Raw genomic sequence first — 21,568 nt, forward strand, 5'->3', positions numbered from 1 at the left:
TAGGTAAGCCCAGGTGTTTAGAATTTACACAGGTCCTGGGGCACTTTTCCTTCTTTGTTGTACAAAGTTGGTTGAGCCTTCTCAGGGACTCATCATTCTTACTGTGTGGGGTCCCCACTCCTTTTTATGTGAGGCTCTTTATTATTAGATTCTGAAAATTGGAAGTCAGCTGACATGATACTCTACATGGAAAACCCAAAAGACTCCACCAAAAGGCTGCTAGAACTGATACATGAATTCAGCAAAGTCGCAGGATATAAAATCAATGTACAGAAAGTTGCATTTCTATACACCACTAATGAAGCATCAGAAAGAAAAATCAAGAAATTGATCCTATTTACAATTGTGCAAAGAACCATAAAGTACCTAGGAATAAACCTAACCAAAGGTGTAAAAAATCTGTATGTTGAAAACTACAAAAAACTTAAGAAGGAAATTGAAGAAAACATCAAGAAATGGAAAAACGTTCCAGGCTCATGGATTGGAAGAATAAATGTTGTAAAAATGTCAATACTAGCCAAAGCAATCTACACAGTCAATGCAATCCCAATAAAAATTGCATTGGAATTTTTCTCAAAGCTAGAACAAACAATCCTAAAATTTGTATGGAACCACAAAAGACCACGAATAGCCAAAGTGATGTTGAAAAAGAAAACCAAAGCAGGAGGCATCACAATCCCAGACTTTAGCCTCTACTACAAAGCTGTCATCATCAAGACAGTATGGTATTGGCACAAAAAGAGACACATAGACCAATGGAATAGAATAGAGAACCCAGAATTGGACCAACAAATGTATGGCCAAACAAATCTTTGACAAAGGAAAGAGTATCCAATGGAAAAAGGACAGTCTCTTTAGCAAATGGTGCTGGGAGAACTGGAAAGCAATATGCAAAAGAATGAAACTAGACCACTTTCTTACACAGTACAAAAAAATAAACTCAGAATAGGTGGAAGACCTAGATGTGAGACAGGAAACCATCAAAACCCTAGAGGAGAAAACAGGCAACAATCTCTTTGACCTCAATCACAGGTTCTTGCTCTACACACCTCCAAAGGCAAGGGAATTAAAAGCAAAAATGATCTATTGGAACCTCATCAAGATAAAAGTCTTCTGCATTGCAAAGGGAATAATCCATAAAACTAAAAGAAAACAGATGGTATGGGAAGAGATATTTGCAAATGACATATCGGATAAAGGATTAGTATCCAAAATCTATAAAGAACTTACCAAATTCAACACCCAAAAAACAAATAATCCAGTGAAGAAATGGGCAGAAAGCATGAATTGACACTTTTCCAAAGAAGACAACCAGAAGGCCAACAGACACATGAAAAGATGCTCAGCATCACTCATCATCAGGGAAATACAAATCAAAACCGTACTGAGATACCACCTCATACCAGTCAGAGTGGCTAAAATTAACAACTCAGGAAACAACAGATGCTGGTGCAGATGTGGAGAAATGAGAACTCTCTTGCACCGTTGGTGGGAATGCAAACTGGTGCAGCTGCTCTGGAAAACAGTGTGGAGGTTCCTCAAAAAATTAAAAATAGAGCTACCCTACAGCCCAGAAATAGCGCTACTAGGAATTTATCCAAAGGATACAGGAGTGCTGATTCATAGGGGCACATGTACCCCCAATGTTTATAGCAGTGCTTTCAATAATAGCCAAATTATGGAACAAGCTTAAATATCCATCAACTGATGAATGGATAAAGAAGATGTGGGTTACCCATACAATAGAATATTACTTGGTAATGAGAAAGAATGAAATCATTGCAGCAACATGGATGGGACTGGAAGGTATTATGCTAAGTGAAATAAGTCAGCCAGAGAAAGACAGATATCTTGTGTTTTCACTCATATGCGGAACTTGAGAAACTGAACAGAAGACCATGGAGGAAGGGGAGGGGAAAAATAGTTACAAAGAGGGAGGGAGGCAAACCATAAGAGACTCTTAAATACAGAGAACAAACTGAGGGTTGATGGAGGCCAGGCAAGGGAGAGGGGAAAATGGGTGATGGGCATCAAGTAGAGCACTTGTTAGGATGAGCACTGAGTGTTGTATATAAGTGATGAACTACAGGAATCTACTCCCAAAAGCAAGAGTATACTGTACACACTGCACATTAGCCAATTTGACACTAAATTATATTTTAGGGAGAGAGAGAGAAAGAGAGAGGAGAAAATGGGAAGAAGTCTGCTAATCTGTCGGCAGACTACTCTAAATACCAGATCAGTTATCAGTAGTATTCCTAAGATCTGTTTTCTCCAGTCACTCCAAAAAATATCTACTCCATGCTACTAAAATAATGGGTTTTCTTTGTATTTCACAACCTTGGAACTTGACGCTTTTCTCCAGTCATGACATTCCATCTCTGCTGACTGAGTCTGCCTTCCATGTGTGGCCATTCCTTCTGGGCGGCCATCACGTCCTTGGTTCGGGAGCCCAGTGCCTGTGGTGACCCTGGAGCCACAGTGTGCAGAGGAGCAGGTATGTGCAGAGCCAAAGAGAGTTGGGGACCACTGGGGACCCAGTGGGGCACCTCCGTGCCTGTCATTGTATCTGCTCGAGACTGACTTCTGAAAGCAATAGCCGCTGCTTTGCCTTTGTCTTCCACATCCCACACAAAATTCCTCTTTGGGCCGATTTCTCCTAGAATCATACAGTGAAGGGGGTTCTGGGAAACCTACTTCCAGCCTCCCTCAGTTGGTGCAGTGAATGAAACACACGCTGTGCCTTGCGAGTTCCTTCTGTCAGCCACATTGGTGACTGCTGTTTTGGAAGGAGGTGATGGAGAGGTCAATAGTCTTGACTTGATAAGGGTGGCTGGATGGGTGATTTGAGGATACCTTCTTCACCTAAGATAGCTCAATGCACTGCCCCCACCCAGACCCCGATGTGCCTGGCCCAGAGAGAGAGTGGGACCACAACCATTGAAATCGAATAGCTGAAATGCCCCCTCCCAACTTTTTTTCTAAAAAGTGCTGTAATAAACGTTTCTGTGACTCAGAGTTAATGAGAAACTTATTTTGAGCCTCTGAGTGTTGAATCAATGCCTTTATCAAGTGACCCATCTATGAAGGTACATGCCAGCTCTTTTTCGGCCAGGATCTCTAATTTAAATGAAGCAGAATAAACGAATACTTGCCCAGTGGGTGGGGTTTACACTATTACAGTTGTGTCATGTCCACAAAACTGGAGCTTGTCCAGGACATGTCAGTGGTTCAACAGAAGTGAAAGCAGGAGTCTTCAGTCTCCATGCTGGGTACTTGAATGAGCACCAAGTATCTTCAGGTCGTAAAGCCAGGTGCCATCCAGGAGGGACACGCTACGAGGGCCCAGCGTGTGTCCCCCAGAATGGGAGGCTGGTATCTGACTTCCATCAGTGTAGAAACGATACAAGTGAAAGCCCCTGCCTGATGTCAGAGTGACCCTTCTCCCACTGGAGGCATCCACACCCCAGAAGCAGACCCGCTGCAGGGAGAGGGAGAGGTTTTAACTAGACTCAGTTGCAGTGTTATTTTCTGGACAGGTTTTTGTTTTTTTTTTAATTATTAAAATGAGAGCATTCTTGTGAATTAAAGTAACTGGAAGATTTATTAGATTTATCAAGAATGCCTGAAAGGTTATGAGATTCATCCCCCTACGCCCCTTGCCAGCTTGGAAGGCAAGTAAAGAACTTCTCGCTGAAGCCTTGTTAATGGAAAGTGGTGGGAAAGAATAATTGTTTGCTGCCGCATGCATCAACAAATACAATAGTGACCCGGTACAGCGCCAAACTGAACAAAGGAGGGAGTGCTCCTTCTGGATGCTTATGAACCATCTGGGCAGGTGGTCTGAACTCTCTGAGCTTTAATTTAACAATGACAGTGTGGATGCTGATAGTGAATACTTCACAAGGACCCTCTGTGTATTTTAAATGAAACCATGCCAGGCACTTAGTAAGTACTCAACAAAACGAGGAAGCTGAATTGTGACCTTACCTCCTTGCATGGGCAAGGGGGCCCCCCAGCCGAGACAAAAGGACTTACAAGGTCAGGATGAAGCTCAATGATCAGCAGTGCTTGTCACGGTGAGTAAACATCAGTAGATGGCTAAGGTGCATACTCCAACATGCATTCTGAAGCCACTGTTCCCTGGTGACACTCTTCTCATCAAGCTCTGGATTTAAATGGAGAAGTCACCCTTGCTACTCCGCTCGGTACTCTGGGAGAGCTTTTGTGGAAAACAACTCCTAATTGTGGAGGACCCGTTTATACTGCTTTCATGGCAGGTCTACCTGGCCCAAGAGGGGAGGCCTGGAGTGTGGGGGCAGGGTGGCAGGCTGCACTGAGGCTGAGACACGACTCCTCCCATGAGCTAAGGCTCCTATATGGGCTCCACTTCTTGGCAGAGTGCCTGGGGGCAGGTAGTGCAGTGGCCAAGAGTGCGGCCTTGGAATTCCAACTAGCTGATTTGTGTCCCAGCTGTGATTTTCAGCAAGGGACTTAACATCTCTGTGCCTGGCTTTCTCTCCCCTGTGGGGCTATTGTGAGAATGCGATAAGGTAGCTCTCCTTTTCCTTCATTTTCTCTTCTTTGTCTTCCTTCTCAATTTTCTACAGTGCTTCCTTTTGTCTTCCAGACGCCTAGCTCCCCTCAAAGACTCCCCCTCTCGCTCTCTGTTGGCTAGGGCTCCACAGACACTTTCCTTCCATTCTCTTTGGCCATCCGGCTGCATCTCCTGGCTGCCACCAGGCCAGCTGCCAGAGGAGAGGCAGGAATGAAGACAGGAAGCAGAGCTAGGGGAAGGGGACGCCAGCCCCCCCTGGGAGGGAATCCCATGCCTCTGTATCCCTCTGTGTCCATTTTAGCTGGAGCATCACCTGTCTATGGGGGAAGATCCTGCTATCGGGCACTCAATCAATGAAGTGACACACACACAAATAAAATACAAATATTAAAGATGAAAAGAAAAGCAGAGCTTCACCATCTCCAGCCCCTGGGCTGGGAAAAACTACCGTCATGTTTAAGCTCACCACCCTCCTCTCTTGTCTTGCTTGCTGTGTTAACTGATGCTCTCCAAGCAGCAAGAATGGCCTTTTTTTGTGCACAAGCCAGGAGACAGGTCATATAGGAGAGTTGGAGGGCAAGACTATGGCTTCAGTTCCCAACCCTCCTTGTCTGGCACTTGCCCCCGAAACAGGCATGGCAAATTTTGATTGCAATGCACTTGAACCTGTATGTGTAGATATAGAGACAGGTGAGGTCTGCTGGCTCCCCATATGGCAAGGTGAGAGAGAAGCGGTGTGAGGACTAAATGTGAGGAGATGGGAGGAAGGCCACATGAATTTGCTGGTACAGAAGAAGGCTTCAGAAATGCTAGTTTCCTTTCCCTTTAACTGTAGACATAATGGAGAATCAAGACTCACAGGTTCATGGCATTTTCAAGGTGGGAGGTGCCTCTTCTCACCTAACACGGAAGTCTACCTCCTCTGTGGGGCCCTGACACCTGAAGGGGCAGGGATGGGTCTCCCTCCACTGACTGAAAGCAGGCTGCCACCACTCCCCTTGCACCTGTGATGAGCTGTCATCATTGGAGGTGTCTTTCTGTCCCTTATTGCTCCTCAAGTCCTACCGTCAAACCCCCTTCATTTTCCAGAGCCACCTAGAAGACCTCTGTGTTTTTCTCCCTGCGGCCCCTCTGAAAGCTGGGGCCGGTTTCAGTGACTTTTTAGTGTCCCTTCTCCAGAGTAGACACCTCCAGTGTCTGAGTCATGTCTTAAGTGACTCAGTTTCCTGACCCCTCATTTTCTTGGTATCAGAAAGGTAACATAATGTGATGGAACTATCAGCAGAGATACAGCTGTGTGCGGCAAGCTGTATGACTCTGGCTAAGCTACCTGTCTGCCTCTGGGTCTCAGACTTTTCATCTGCATGGTGGGGGGTAATCAATGAGATAAGTGCTGAGCACAGTGCTGGACCCATAGGAGATTAGCGATTCTTGATCACCTGATGATGCTCTTCTGGACATAGATGGTTTGTGTAACTCTTGAAGTGTTACTTAGAGGCAGAAGTGGCCACTTCCAGGTAGCCTACATTGGAGCTCAGGAGTGGACACCACTTGCCGCTGCCATTTTGGGCATATTACTCCAACAACAAGAAGTTTAGGGCAGTTCTGACCTACAGCAACACACACTCCCTGTCCCAGGGATCTTTCAACCACTTTGTTCATAGAACTATTTCTCGGTAGAAATTTCCTTTTTGCTAGACTCAATTCTGTTCCCCTGGAACAGAATATTCCTAGCACAATTTGCATCCACCATCCCCTTATCCCTTTCGGAAGCCACTGGGTGGGGTGGGGACAGTTACCAGCGTTAGTGCAGCAACCAGGATTGCAGATGAGGTGCTGGGTCAGGCTCTCCTCCTGGGAAGGGAGAGAGTGCCTAATTCTATCAATTGAGGCAAGGATGAGTTCCAGACATGACAGTATTAACAACAGGCCACAGAAAAATCAACCCCAAGTGAAGGCAACATGATATTCCTTGTCCAAGTTTCCGTTTCTAGTTATATACATTTGTACGTGTATTTGGCACCATTGAGTGTTTGCCAGGTGGTAGCAGGTGCCATAGGTTTAAGACAAAAAAAAAGATGACAGAAGATGGGGTGTGTGACAGAAGATGGTGGCTCAGTTGGTTAAGGGCCCGACTCTTTATTTTGGCTCAGGTCATGATCTCACTGTTAGGGGATAGAACCCCATGTCAGGCTCAGTGCTGAGCTTGGGATTCTCTCTATCCCTCTCTCTCTGCTCCTCCCTCACTTGTGCATACTCTCTCTCTCTCTCTGTTTCAAAAAAAAAAAAGAAAGAAAGAAAGAAAGAAAAGGTGACAGAAGAATTTAGCATTGACAAGACTCCACACATTGATTTCATTGTGTCTGTGGAGAAGAAAACGTATCAGTGATTCGGTGGCAGCTCCTGAGGACCTGGGTCCCCAAGGAATGCCAGTCCTCTGGAAAAAGTGACGATTTTCTGATGAAGGGAGATCCTGCAAGGTTTTCCAAGAAGTGACACCTAGACACTTAAATGAAGAAGTGCCCCTCTCCAAGTCCAAATTATTTCTATCTTCGCATATTCTCTTTCTGTTCTGACCTTCATTTGCATACTTTTTAATGTGAGAGGTCATAGGAATTCATGCAGTGATCTTTGTTTTTTTAATTATGTCATCCCACAAAGAGCTTTCTGTGTTCTTACAAGATCTTTATGATGATAACTTTAAAATATGAATATAATATTACTTCATACAGATGAATTGTACTGTATTAGGTTTCTATTGCTGCCACAAACATTACTGCAAATTTAACAGCTTAAAACAATATAAATGAATTACTTCACAGTTGTGTAGGTAGGTCAGAACTCAGCCTCATAGGCTGACATCAAGTGTCAGTGGCTTGGACTCTTCTTTGGAGGCCTTGTGGGAGAATTTGCTCCCAAGTCCATCCAGGTTATTAGTAGAATTCGGTTGCTTGTGTTTATAGGGCTGAGGTCCCAAGTCTTAGCCGGTTGTTAGCTGAGGCCAGCCCTTAACACCTAGAGGCTTCCTTGTGACTCTTGCCATTCAGAGCCTACAATGGTGCATTAAATCCTTTTTGTCCCTGAATCTCTCTAACTTTTCGTCTGCCACACTCATCTGCTCCAGTTAGAGAAAGTACTCTACTTTTAAGGGCTCATATGGCCCTGAGTCCATCTAGATAATCCAGGATAAGCCCTATATTGTAAAGTCTGCAACCTTAATTATAGCTGCAAAGTAAGTCCCTTTTTTCATGCCATGTACTGTATGCATAGGCTTCAGAGATGAGAGCATGGACATTTTGGGGAGGTCATTATTCTGTTTACCACACTCACGTAAGGTAAGTTAGCTGGTGCTGGATATCAAGAGGGTTTGTAGGTGTTTTATTATTTCTCTGTTTTCTTTGTAGATAATACTGCAATGAATGTGCCTGCTATTTTGATTTTGCGTCCATAGACTAGCCTCTATTATTACACTATTTTTACACTATTTTACATTATTACACTATTGCTTTCCCAAAGGGTTGCACCTGTGTATACTGCCACTAACTTTAGTTTTAATCTGTTTGCCTCTAACTTTTCCTTAGCTGGTGTCTGCATAAGCCATAAAAAGAGATTATGTGGGGTTCTACTAATTACACATTTTTATCTTCCAAATAAGCTGTAAAAAAATAATGAAGAAACATTTTTGCAGACAGGGACTGTCACTGTCCCTTATCCCATAGTGCTGTGTTGGGATACTGAGATCCCAGCTGAAGGTGGCTGTGAGCTGGGTCCATCATGTGCCAGCTGGTGATGGGGGCTTGTGTATGTCTCCATCATGCCTTGCGTTCAGTGAAGTCAAGTTGGTAGTTTAACTCCGCCATCGTGGGAATATTTACACCATGGAAACTGACAAATGCTATGCAACAATGTTATTGTTTTTTCTTGAGAGCTACTGGTTGTCCTGGAGCCCATGTGTTTTTTGTTTTATTTTGTTTTGTTTTGTTTTGGTTTGGTTTGGTTTTCAGTTCTCTCCTTGGGGTTCTAGAAATTCATTTCTGGTGTCAAATAGATTTTGGAGGGCGCAATTTGAAAAGGAATAAGAAAGTTGGAAATAAGGAGGACAGTACTCTCAGATAGCAGCCTGGCATAGAGGAACAAGTACAGATATGGAAATGAGACTGATCTTGTTTCAAATATTGGTTCCTCAAAACTATTAGCTTCGGTATTTGGGGCAAGTTGCCAAACTTCTGTAAATCTTAGTTTCTTTACCTGAAAATGGGGAAATTCCTACCCTACATCATAGAGTGTTTATGGGAGATTAAATAGTAGATTGATATAAGTAATACAAAAAATATACAAACAAAATATGTTAAGTTATGATAAATATAAATCCCTGAAGTGGTTGCCAACATACTCTTATATCTACTAAATAAACGGCTTTATTATGTGTTACCACTCCAAAAACACTGTGCTGCCTTACATTTGGACTGAATTTGCAATACCCAGAGAAGCAATGTTTAATGCATTCATCAAATATAAAGCTTCGTATTCCCATTTTCTTGCTTCAGATGCTCAGGGAGCTTTAGAAATTGAGGACCAGGATGCATGCCTAACTTACATCAATCCTTGGGTGTTATTTGAATCAGTTTTCTATATTTCACAAACAATCATTCATTTAACAAGTATTTATTGAGCTGCTACCTTTCTGGTGGTAATAATAACTCCTTTAATTTCCATAGCACTCGAGAGCTTACAAAGCAAGTTTATGCCCATGATTTTATTAAAAGCTCATAACGATAGACAAGTTAGACATTGTTATCCCCATTTTAGAGATGAGGAAACTGGGCTCAGAGAAGAGAAGCCACTTTCCCAAGGTAGCCCAGCTATTAAAACGATGAGACATCAATCATTCTTCCACGGTGAGTAAGAACAATGCCCGTCCACCACATGAAAGCAAAGCTACTCGACTGGTTAGCCCAATTGTCTCAATTACNAATAATCCAGTGAAGAAATGGGCAGAAAGCATGAATTGACACTTTTCCAAAGAAGACAACCAGAAGGCCAACAGACACATGAAAAGATGCTCAGCATCACTCATCATCAGGGAAATACAAATCAAAACCGTACTGAGATACCACCTCATACCAGTCAGAGTGGCTAAAATTAACAACTCAGGAAACAACAGATGCTGGTGCAGATGTGGAGAAATGAGAACTCTCTTGCACCGTTGGTGGGAATGCAAACTGGTGCAGCTGCTCTGGAAAACAGTGTGGAGGTTCCTCAAAAAATTAAAAATAGAGCTACCCTACAGCCCAGAAATAGCGCTACTAGGAATTTATCCAAAGGATACAGGAGTGCTGATTCATAGGGGCACATGTACCCCCAATGTTTATAGCAGTGCTTTCAATAATAGCCAAATTATGGAACAAGCTTAAATATCCATCAACTGATGAATGGATAAAGAAGATGTGGGTTACCCATACAATAGAATATTACTTGGTAATGAGAAAGAATGAAATCATTGCAGCAACATGGATGGGACTGGAAGGTATTATGCTAAGTGAAATAAGTCAGCCAGAGAAAGACAGATATCTTGTGTTTTCACTCATATGCGGAACTTGAGAAACTGAACAGAAGACCATGGAGGAAGGGGAGGGGAAAAATAGTTACAAAGAGGGAGGGAGGCAAACCATAAGAGACTCTTAAATACAGAGAACAAACTGAGGGTTGATGGAGGCCAGGCAAGGGAGAGGGGAAAATGGGTGATGGGCATCAAGTAGAGCACTTGTTAGGATGAGCACTGAGTGTTGTATATAAGTGATGAACTACAGGAATCTACTCCCAAAAGCAAGAGTATACTGTACACACTGCACATTAGCCAATTTGACACTAAATTATATTTTAGGGAGAGAGAGAGAAAGAGAGAGGAGAAAATGGGAAGAAGTCTGCTAATCTGTCGGCAGACTACTCTAAATACCAGATCAGTTATCAGTAGTATTCCTAAGATCTGTTTTCTCCAGTCACTCCAAAAAATATCTACTCCATGCTACTAAAATAATGGGTTTTCTTTGTATTTCACAACCTTGGAACTTGACGCTTTTCTCCAGTCATGACATTCCATCTCTGCTGACTGAGTCTGCCTTCCATGTGTGGCCATTCCTTCTGGGCGGCCATCACGTCCTTGGTTCGGGAGCCCAGTGCCTGTGGTGACCCTGGAGCCACAGTGTGCAGAGGAGCAGGTATGTGCAGAGCCAAAGAGAGTTGGGGACCACTGGGGACCCAGTGGGGCACCTCCGTGCCTGTCATTGTATCTGCTCGAGACTGACTTCTGAAAGCAATAGCCGCTGCTTTGCCTTTGTCTTCCACATCCCACACAAAATTCCTCTTTGGGCCGATTTCTCCTAGAATCATACAGTGAAGGGGGTTCTGGGAAACCTACTTCCAGCCTCCCTCAGTTGGTGCAGTGAATGAAACACACGCTGTGCCTTGCGAGTTCCTTCTGTCAGCCACATTGGTGACTGCTGTTTTGGAAGGAGGTGATGGAGAGGTCAATAGTCTTGACTTGATAAGGGTGGCTGGATGGGTGATTTGAGGATACCTTCTTCACCTAAGATAGCTCAATGCACTGCCCCCACCCAGACCCCGATGTGCCTGGCCCAGAGAGAGAGTGGGACCACAACCATTGAAATCGAATAGCTGAAATGCCCCCTCCCAACTTTTTTTCTAAAAAGTGCTGTAATAAACGTTTCTGTGACTCAGAGTTAATGAGAAACTTATTTTGAGCCTCTGAGTGTTGAATCAATGCCTTTATCAAGTGACCCATCTATGAAGGTACATGCCAGCTCTTTTTCGGCCAGGATCTCTAATTTAAATGAAGCAGAATAAACGAATACTTGCCCAGTGGGTGGGGTTTACACTATTACAGTTGTGTCATGTCCACAAAACTGGAGCTTGTCCAGGACATGTCAGTGGTTCAACAGAAGTGAAAGCAGGAGTCTTCAGTCTCCATGCTGGGTACTTGAATGAGCACCAAGTATCTTCAGGTCGTAAAGCCAGGTGCCATCCAGGAGGGACACGCTACGAGGGCCCAGCGTGTGTCCCCCAGAATGGGAGGCTGGTATCTGACTTCCATCAGTGTAGAAACGATACAAGTGAAAGCCCCTGCCTGATGTCAGAGTGACCCTTCTCCCACTGGAGGCATCCACACCCCAGAAGCAGACCCGCTGCAGGGAGAGGGAGAGGTTTTAACTAGACTCAGTTGCAGTGTTATTTTCTGGACAGGTTTTTGTTTTTTTTTTAATTATTAAAATGAGAGCATTCTTGTGAATTAAAGTAACTGGAAGATTTATTAGATTTATCAAGAATGCCTGAAAGGTTATGAGATTCATCCCCCTACGCCCCTTGCCAGCTTGGAAGGCAAGTAAAGAACTTCTCGCTGAAGCCTTGTTAATGGAAAGTGGTGGGAAAGAATAATTGTTTGCTGCCGCATGCATCAACAAATACAATAGTGACCCGGTACAGCGCCAAACTGAACAAAGGAGGGAGTGCTCCTTCTGGATGCTTATGAACCATCTGGGCAGGTGGTCTGAACTCTCTGAGCTTTAATTTAACAATGACAGTGTGGATGCTGATAGTGAATACTTCACAAGGACCCTCTGTGTATTTTAAATGAAACCATGCCAGGCACTTAGTAAGTACTCAACAAAACGAGGAAGCTGAATTGTGACCTTACCTCCTTGCATGGGCAAGGGGGCCCCCCAGCCGAGACAAAAGGACTTACAAGGTCAGGATGAAGCTCAATGATCAGCAGTGCTTGTCACGGTGAGTAAACATCAGTAGATGGCTAAGGTGCATACTCCAACATGCATTCTGAAGCCACTGTTCCCTGGTGACACTCTTCTCATCAAGCTCTGGATTTAAATGGAGAAGTCACCCTTGCTACTCCGCTCGGTACTCTGGGAGAGCTTTTGTGGAAAACAACTCCTAATTGTGGAGGACCCGTTTATACTGCTTTCATGGCAGGTCTACCTGGCCCAAGAGGGGAGGCCTGGAGTGTGGGGGCAGGGTGGCAGGCTGCACTGAGGCTGAGACACGACTCCTCCCATGAGCTAAGGCTCCTATATGGGCTCCACTTCTTGGCAGAGTGCCTGGGGGCAGGTAGTGCAGTGGCCAAGAGTGCGGCCTTGGAATTCCAACTAGCTGATTTGTGTCCCAGCTGTGATTTTCAGCAAGGGACTTAACATCTCTGTGCCTGGCTTTCTCTCCCCTGTGGGGCTATTGTGAGAATGCGATAAGGTAGCTCTCCTTTTCCTTCATTTTCTCTTCTTTGTCTTCCTTCTCAATTTTCTACAGTGCTTCCTTTTGTCTTCCAGACGCCTAGCTCCCCTCAAAGACTCCCCCTCTCGCTCTCTGTTGGCTAGGGCTCCACAGACACTTTCCTTCCATTCTCTTTGGCCATCCGGCTGCATCTCCTGGCTGCCACCAGGCCAGCTGCCAGAGGAGAGGCAGGAATGAAGACAGGAAGCAGAGCTAGGGGAAGGGGACGCCAGCCCCCCCTGGGAGGGAATCCCATGCCTCTGTATCCCTCTGTGTCCATTTTAGCTGGAGCATCACCTGTCTATGGGGGAAGATCCTGCTATCGGGCACTCAATCAATGAAGTGACACACACACAAATAAAATACAAATATTAAAGATGAAAAGAAAAGCAGAGCTTCACCATCTCCAGCCCCTGGGCTGGGAAAAACTACCGTCATGTTTAAGCTCACCACCCTCCTCTCTTGTCTTGCTTGCTGTGTTAACTGATGCTCTCCAAGCAGCAAGAATGGCCTTTTTTTGTGCACAAGCCAGGAGACAGGTCATATAGGAGAGTTGGAGGGCAAGACTATGGCTTCAGTTCCCAACCCTCCTTGTCTGGCACTTGCCCCCGAAACAGGCATGGCAAATTTTGATTGCAATGCACTTGAACCTGTATGTGTAGATATAGAGACAGGTGAGGTCTGCTGGCTCCCCATATGGCAAGGTGAGAGAGAAGCGGTGTGAGGACTAAATGTGAGGAGATGGGAGGAAGGCCACATGAATTTGCTGGTACAGAAGAAGGCTTCAGAAATGCTAGTTTCCTTTCCCTTTAACTGTAGACATAATGGAGAATCAAGACTCACAGGTTCATGGCATTTTCAAGGTGGGAGGTGCCTCTTCTCACCTAACACGGAAGTCTACCTCCTCTGTGGGGCCCTGACACCTGAAGGGGCAGGGATGGGTCTCCCTCCACTGACTGAAAGCAGGCTGCCACCACTCCCCTTGCACCTGTGATGAGCTGTCATCATTGGAGGTGTCTTTCTGTCCCTTATTGCTCCTCAAGTCCTACCGTCAAACCCCCTTCATTTTCCAGAGCCACCTAGAAGACCTCTGTGTTTTTCTCCCTGCGGCCCCTCTGAAAGCTGGGGCCGGTTTCAGTGACTTTTTAGTGTCCCTTCTCCAGAGTAGACACCTCCAGTGTCTGAGTCATGTCTTAAGTGACTCAGTTTCCTGACCCCTCATTTTCTTGGTATCAGAAAGGTAACATAATGTGATGGAACTATCAGCAGAGATACAGCTGTGTGCGGCAAGCTGTATGACTCTGGCTAAGCTACCTGTCTGCCTCTGGGTCTCAGACTTTTCATCTGCATGGTGGGGGGTAATCAATGAGATAAGTGCTGAGCACAGTGCTGGACCCATAGGAGATTAGCGATTCTTGATCACCTGATGATGCTCTTCTGGACATAGATGGTTTGTGTAACTCTTGAAGTGTTACTTAGAGGCAGAAGTGGCCACTTCCAGGTAGCCTACATTGGAGCTCAGGAGTGGACACCACTTGCCGCTGCCATTTTGGGCATATTACTCCAACAACAAGAAGTTTAGGGCAGTTCTGACCTACAGCAACACACACTCCCTGTCCCAGGGATCTTTCAACCACTTTGTTCATAGAACTATTTCTCGGTAGAAATTTCCTTTTTGCTAGACTCAATTCTGTTCCCCTGGAACAGAATATTCCTAGCACAATTTGCATCCACCATCCCCTTATCCCTTTCGGAAGCCACTGGGTGGGGTGGGGACAGTTACCAGCGTTAGTGCAGCAACCAGGATTGCAGATGAGGTGCTGGGTCAGGCTCTCCTCCTGGGAAGGGAGAGAGTGCCTAATTCTATCAATTGAGGCAAGGATGAGTTCCAGACATGACAGTATTAACAACAGGCCACAGAAAAATCAACCCCAAGTGAAGGCAACATGATATTCCTTGTCCAAGTTTCCGTTTCTAGTTATATACATTTGTACGTGTATTTGGCACCATTGAGTGTTTGCCAGGTGGTAGCAGGTGCCATAGGTTTAAGACAAAAAAAAAGATGACAGAAGATGGGGTGTGTGACAGAAGATGGTGGCTCAGTTGGTTAAGGGCCCGACTCTTTATTTTGGCTCAGGTCATGATCTCACTGTTAGGGGATAGAACCCCATGTCAGGCTCAGTGCTGAGCTTGGGATTCTCTCTATCCCTCTCTCTCTGCTCCTCCCTCACTTGTGCATACTCTCTCTCTCTCTCTGTTTCAAAAAAAAAAAAGAAAGAAAGAAAGAAAGAAAAGGTGACAGAAGAATTTAGCATTGACAAGACTCCACACATTGATTTCATTGTGTCTGTGGAGAAGAAAACGTATCAGTGATTCGGTGGCAGCTCCTGAGGACCTGGGTCCCCAAGGAATGCCAGTCCTCTGGAAAAAGTGACGATTTTCTGATGAAGGGAGATCCTGCAAGGTTTTCCAAGAAGTGACACCTAGACACTTAAATGAAGAAGTGCCCCTCTCCAAGTCCAAATTATTTCTATCTTCGCATATTCTCTTTCTGTTCTGACCTTCATTTGCATACTTTTTAATGTGAGAGGTCATAGGAATTCATGCAGTGATCTTTGTTTTTTTAATTATGTCATCCCACAAAGAGCTTTCTGTGTTCTTACAAGATCTTTATGATGATAACTTTAAAATATGAATATAATATTACTTCATACAGATGAATTGTACTGTATTAGGTTTCTATTGCTGCCACAAACATTACTGCAAATTTAACAGCTTAAAACAATATAAATGAATTACTTCACAGTTGTGTAGGTAGGTCAGAACTCAGCCTCATAGGCTGACATCAAGTGTCAGTGGCTTGGACTCTTCTTTGGAGGCCTTGTGGGAGAATTTGCTCCCAAGTCCATCCAGGTTATTAGTAGAATTCGGTTGCTTGTGTTTATAGGGCTGAGGTCCCAAGTCTTAGCCGGTTGTTAGCTGAGGCCAGCCCTTAACACCTAGAGGCTTCCTTGTGACTCTTGCCATTCAGAGCCTACAATGGTGCATTAAATCCTTTTTGTCCCTGAATCTCTCTAACTTTTCGTCTGCCACACTCATCTGCTCCAGTTAGAGAAAGTACTCTACTTTTAAGGGCTCATATGGCCCTGAGTCCATCTAGATAATCCAGGATAAGCCCTATATTGTAAAGTCTGCAACCTTAATTATAGCTGCAAAGTAAGTCCCTTTTTTCATGCCATGTACTGTATGCATAGGCTTCAGAGATGAGAGCATGGACATTTTGGGGAGGTCATTATTCTGTTTACCACACTCACGTAAGGTAAGTTAGCTGGTGCTGGATATCAAGAGGGTTTGTAGGTGTTTTATTATTTCTCTGTTTTCTTTGTAGATAATACTGCAATGAATGTGCCTGCTATTTTGATTTTGCGTCCATAGACTAGCCTCTATTATTACACTATTTTTACACTATTTTACATTATTACACTATTGCTTTCCCAAAGGGTTGCACCTGTGTATACTGCCACTAACTTTAGTTTTAATCTGTTTGCCTCTAACTTTTCCTTAGCTGGTGTCTGCATAAGCCATAAAAAGAGATTATGTGGGGTTCTACTAATTACACATTTTTATCTTCCAAATAAGCTGTAAAAAAATAATGAAGAAACATTTTTGCAGACAGGGACTGTCACTGTCCCTTATCCCATAGTGCTGTGTTGGGATACTGAGATCCCAGCTGAAGGTGGCTGTGAGCTGGGTCCATCATGTGCCAGCTGGTGATGGGGGCTTGTGTATGTCTCCATCATGCCTTGCGTTCAGTGAAGTCAAGTTGGTAGTTTAACTCCGCCATCGTGGGAATATTTACACCATGGAAACTGACAAATGCTATGCAACAATGTTATTGTTTTTTCTTGAGAGCTACTGGTTGTCCTGGAGCCCATGTGTTTTTTGTTTTATTTTGTTTTGTTTTGTTTTGGTTTGGTTTGGTTTTCAGTTCTCTCCTTGGGGTTCTAGAAATTCATTTCTGGTGTCAAATAGATTTTGGAGGGCGCAATTTGAAAAGGAATAAGAAAGTTGGAAATAAGGAGGACAGTACTCTCAGATAGCAGCCTGGCATAGAGGAACAAGTACAGATATGGAAATGAGACTGATCTTGTTTCAAATATTGGTTCCTCAAAACTATTAGCTTCGGTATTTGGGGCAAGTTGCCAAACTTCTGTAAATCTTAGTTTCTTTACCTGAAAATGGGGAAATTCCTACCCTACATCATAGAGTGTTTATGGGAGATTAAATAGTAGATTGATATAAGTAATACAAAAAATATACAAACAAAATATGTTAAGTTATGATAAATATAAATCCCTGAAGTGGTTGCCAACATACTCTTATATCTACTAAATAAACGGCTTTATTATGTGTTACCACTCCAAAAACACTGTGCTGCCTTACATTTGGACTGAATTTGCAATACCCAGAGAAGCAATGTTTAATGCATTCATCAAATATAAAGCTTCGTATTCCCATTTTCTTGCTTCAGATGCTCAGGGAGCTTTAGAAATTGAGGACCAGGATGCATGCCTAACTTACATCAATCCTTGGGTGTTATTTGAATCAGTTTTCTATATTTCACAAACAATCATTCATTTAACAAGTATTTATTGAGCTGCTACCTTTCTGGTGGTAATAATAACTCCTTTAATTTCCATAGCACTCGAGAGCTTACAAAGCAAGTTTATGCCCATGATTTTATTAAAAGCTCATAACGATAGACAAGTTAGACATTGTTATCCCCATTTTAGAGATGAGGAAACTGGGCTCAGAGAAGAGAAGCCACTTTCCCAAGGTAGCCCAGCTATTAAAACGATGAGACATCAATCATTCTTCCACGGTGAGTAAGAACAATGCCCGTCCACCACATGAAAGCAAAGCTACTCGACTGGTTAGCCCAATTGTCTCAATTACTTTGTAATGATGCTTTATACTGTATCGCATAATTGCTGTTCACAAAATGAATTCACAAAATACTTCTTCATGTATTATCTCAACTGATCTCCACCAAAGACTATGAGGTCCAAGAAGAAGGAAATATGTGGTTAAGAGGGAAGAGTGAGGACATTAATGGAGTACCTACTATGTACCCAGAATAGGTCATATCAATATAACTTGGGTTTCCTAGAATGTTGAGTCAGAGCCAAAGCTCATATGGTGATGTTTCATTGAGAAGTGTAATCCAGGGAAGCAGAAGTGAAGAAAAAAAGGGAAATGAGACAAAGAAAGAAAAAAAACAAGATATAAGATGACACTTTATTGAGCTGGCTACTGCTTCTCAAGAGAGCAGAAAAGGTTGCTTGGCCACGTGGAAAATCTCAGAAAGGCTTACGGAACCACTGGGACTTGGCCCATTCTTTTCTGTGTCCTGACTGTAATGATGGACAAAATCCATCCTGAGGGCATTAACTCTTTCCTATTTCTGGGTGTTAGTTAACATCTCTGGGCAGTTGCTGGGGAAGGCCAGAGGCTTCACAGGTGAGTTTAAGTTAGTCCTGGATGCTGCAGCAACAGTGGTTCTTATCAGGGTAGGCACAATATAAGCTATACTGAGGTCTTGTTCCTGCTGCAGGAGGGGGAGAATGAGGCAGTATCAGAGGATGGTGTGACAGATGGTGGCAGCGGGGGTTCTGGAGGGGGGCTTTGTGACTATGCATATGATGTTAGCTTTTGCTGGGGGACAGGCAGGATGAACACACCTGACTTGGGCCATGCAGTAAGTCGGAAGCATAAACTGTCTCAACTTATGTGTATCAGACTCCTGAGAGACAGATGTTGCTCTTTCCAATTTTTCCCATGAGACTCACTGAGGTGAGAGATGGGATGGGAGCTGAGTACCGTCTCTATGTCTGCCGTATCTGTGCTCTTTCATCTTAACTTAGCAAAGTATGAATTGTTGTACTTCTTTATTTTTATTAAATTTTTTGCCAAGAGAAAATGTGAGAATTAGGCATCTTTATTTCACCTGTATTCCAAAGTCACAGAAAAACAAAGTGGTCATCACATTAGTTCCTCTAAGGAGAATCTGGATGCCAGCCTGCTCCTGATCCTTGTTGGGACTTGGGCCTCAGTATGGATTGGCCTTTGTTGAAAGAGACTCTCATGTGCCCTTTACAATCAGTGCTAGGCACCCAGGCTCTTCCTGGGGGTTATCCTATTTCCTCTCCCTCCCCAAAATGCCTCTGTGTGTGCTTCCTAACCCAGAGTGATGATGTCCTCCACTGAGAATTCCTCTGCCACACACCTCCTAGTTTTGAGAATCATCATTCCAAAATGCTGACCTGGCTAAGTCATGCTTCCAGGGAAGGATCTGTCTACTGCTCCACAATGAAGTTCAAGCCCTTAGCTTCCTTGGTCGAGCCCCTGCTCCACTTTTCATCTCATCTCTTAGAGCATGTCTACTGTATAACTTCTATTTGGATATAGGGACAGAAAGGCTCACCTACTCTCATGCCTATGTCTCCCTTTTCAGGTTGTTTCTTGTTTTGGAAATGACTTGTGCCCTTGTCCTTTGAGAACTTTTGTTTATTTAACAAATCTCTACTCAGATGCTTCCTGTTTCCTCGACTCCCCTGTTTAATCAAAACAGAAGGTTCAGAGATTTGTATTCTCCTAAGGTTTTATTAATACCACATCCAGTAGCCATGATCACAGAATCTCACTGGTATGTTTATTATTTTAGGTATCCACTTCTCCCTCTAGTCAGGGCAGAGTATGTTTTATTCAACACAGTAGCCGTGGCATTTAGTATAGAGGCTGGGTCATAGCATGAGCTCAATGACTGTTGGTTGATATGATATCTAGATTCATCCTTGGGTGGCCAAGCCTGAGTCTCCCAACTAAATGCAGACTTGTGAATTTCCATTGCATTTTGGATCCTGAGACTCAATACAAGTTCCACCAAAAAAGGCCCCTTAGATCCTAAATAGTTTCTGGAGTAGCAGCCTATTGTTTGATGTATTTTTCATCCAAAAGACATTCAAATCCACTGAAGATGTAATTTTGGCTCCAAGTAGTAACTTCCTTATCCTAAAGCTACAGAGATATTTCCTCTAACATTTGCCTAAATATAAATCTATATATGGAAAAGGTGAAACTGCATGAAGCCAGGCAAAGAGAAACTATCCAGGAGCATGAACTGAACCATCTCAGAATCCACATAAGGTGGGAGACATTCCTGTTTCAGCCAGTCACAGTGAAGAGGTCTCACTGAATACCCAGGACATTTAGAAGAGACCCTAGAAAGGTCACTTCTCAGCATAGGAAACCAGAGACAGGACGGAAGAAATGGAAATATGATATTGTAGAGTTATTACATTAAACATGAAATGATATAATATTTCTCAAATATAGACTGTGATAGGTTAAGATAAAGATACATAGTCTAAATCCCATAACAACCACTAAAAATTAAGCAAGTAGAGGACATAAAATGTAATACCAAAGAATAGTAAGTTAATTCGAAAGAAGTCAGAGAAAGAGGGAAAAAAGAGACAGGGACCAGATGGGACAAAACTACCCAAAAAACCAAACAAACAAATAAAAAGTAAGATGATAAATTTAAACCCAAACAGATCAATAATTATATTACATGCAAATGGTCTTAACACTATGATTAAAAAGCAAAGATTGTGTAAAAAGGTAAGATGTAACAACATATTGTTTTCAAGAAGCATACTTAAATATAAAAACATATAAAGTTAAAGAGTAAGAAAATGGAAAAACATGTACCCTGCAAACCCTAAATACAAAATGGCTGGGTTAACAATATCAACACAAGGATTATTAATACAGATAAAGAGGAAAATTTCATTCTAACATTTCAATGTCAAAAGGGTAAATTTTTTAGGAAGACCTAACATTTGCAAATGTATATACACCTAATTATAGAACTTCATGAAATAAAAACTTACATAATTGAAAAATATAATTAGGATAATCTAAAGTTATAATATTGAACACTTCTATCTAAGTAGTTGGGATACATGGAAAGATATATGTATCAGTTATAAAATACTGAGCAATGCTGCCAAACAACTTTATGTAATTACAACTCATTGAACATTACACCAAATACTGGAAGAATACACATTGCTTTCAAATACACATGGGACATTCACCAAGATAGGCTGTATTATGGACCACAAAACAAGTCTCACAAATAGAAAGAGTTTCCAGTCCTACAGAATATTCTCTGACTTAACAAAATTCAATTAGGGACCAGTAACTGAAAGATATCTGGCAAATCTTCCAGTTTTTACATGGAAAGAGCCTAAGTGTCCATCAACAGATGAATGGATCCAGAAGATGTGGTTTATCTATACCATGGAATACTACATGGCAATGAGAAACAATGAAATCTGGCCATGTGTAGCAACATGGATAGACCTTGAGGGTGTTATGCTGAGCGAAATAAGTCAGGCAGAGAAGGACAAATATCATATGTTTGCACGTATAGGAGGATTAGGAGGAACTTGACGGAGGAACAAGGGGGAGAAGAAGGGTGGAAATGGTGGGGGAAAGGGAGAGAGGCAAACCATGAGAGACTCTTGAATGCTGACAAAAACTGAGGACTGATGGATGTGGGGGGGAGGGGGGGATGGGTATGGAGGAGGACACTTGTGAGGATGAGCACTGAGTGTTATGTGGAAACTAATTTGACAATAAACTATT

The sequence above is a fragment of the Crocuta crocuta genome, unplaced genomic scaffold, assembly GCF_008692635.1.
Source record: "Crocuta crocuta isolate KB4526 unplaced genomic scaffold, BGI_CrCroc_1.0 scaffold95, whole genome shotgun sequence".
NCBI lineage: Eukaryota > Metazoa > Chordata > Mammalia > Carnivora > Hyaenidae > Crocuta > Crocuta crocuta.